A 1026-nucleotide genomic window follows, 5' to 3' on the forward strand; every position below is an offset into this window, starting at 1 on the left:
CATCCCAGCTTTGCTGTTAGTCTGTTAAAATAAGACAATATGACTCAGTTACCTCCATCTTTCATGATATCAAATTATTCTGACATTCACATTTCATAATAAATCCAATTTAAAATGTTAGCCTGATGTCTGCAAAAAACTAAAGCATATGTGTTTTTCCTCATTGTTTTTATGAAATGACCATATAATTTGTAAAAACATCAAAAAAGAAATACATACATCTGGTTTTGAAAAACGTTTAGAAACAGGAAAACCATTAAGGAGAATAAAAAAATCTCAGCAAATAATGGACATTCAGATTTTATTATAAACAGTTTCATAGCACTCTGTAATGCATGTAGAAAAATAAAGCAGATCTGTTTATTTTTCAAATTTTTAATGTATTTTATTTCTAAAAACAACCAAAAGAAATCTCAGTGCACAAAGTTGTGTGGAAAAGCAAGAAAACTGTCACTGAAAGAATATAAAATCTCTTCGTAAATTTACAGATTTTACAATAAATACAAATAAATCAAGAGATTAGTGTAATATATGCTGAAAAATAAAGCACATTGGTTTGTTGTTCTCCTTTTTTATGAATTTACCATCAAATTTGTAAAAACAACCAAAAAAACGTGATTGGAAGTGCAAAATGTTGATTGTTTGAAGCAAGAAACTATCAAGGACAATATAAAATCTATCAGCAAATAATTAACATTCAGATTTCACTATAAATACAAAGTTTCATAAGATATTAATGTAATATCTGCTGAGAAATGAAACACGTTTATTTTTCTAGTTTTTTTGTGAATCCACCATCAAATTTGAAAAACACCCAAAATAACATCTGTTAGAGCACAAAGTTGTGCAGAGAAGCAAGAAAATCATCAGAAAAATTCTTAGAAAAAAATGACAGTCATGTAAATATCTCAACTTTTCCAAACCCAAATTCAAATAAAAAAAAAAATCACATAGTTTCTGGTGATCTCTTTTCAGAGAAAAAGTGCGATAGTTTTACAGGTTTGGACGTTTTCTCAGAAAATCCTT

General features: G+C 27.8%; 1 protein-coding gene across 4 annotated transcripts in view; it reads right to left on the minus strand.

The window, feature by feature from the left end:
- Positions 1 to 1026, minus strand: part of LOC103154466 (ADP-ribosylation factor-like) — a 21698-nt gene that overhangs the window by 10343 nt on the left and 10329 nt on the right. The gene's annotated exons all lie outside the window — the stretch shown is intronic.

The sequence above is a fragment of the Poecilia formosa genome, unplaced genomic scaffold, assembly GCF_000485575.1.
Source record: "Poecilia formosa unplaced genomic scaffold, Poecilia_formosa-5.1.2 Scaffold387, whole genome shotgun sequence".
Taxonomy (NCBI): Eukaryota; Metazoa; Chordata; class Actinopteri; order Cyprinodontiformes; family Poeciliidae; genus Poecilia; species Poecilia formosa.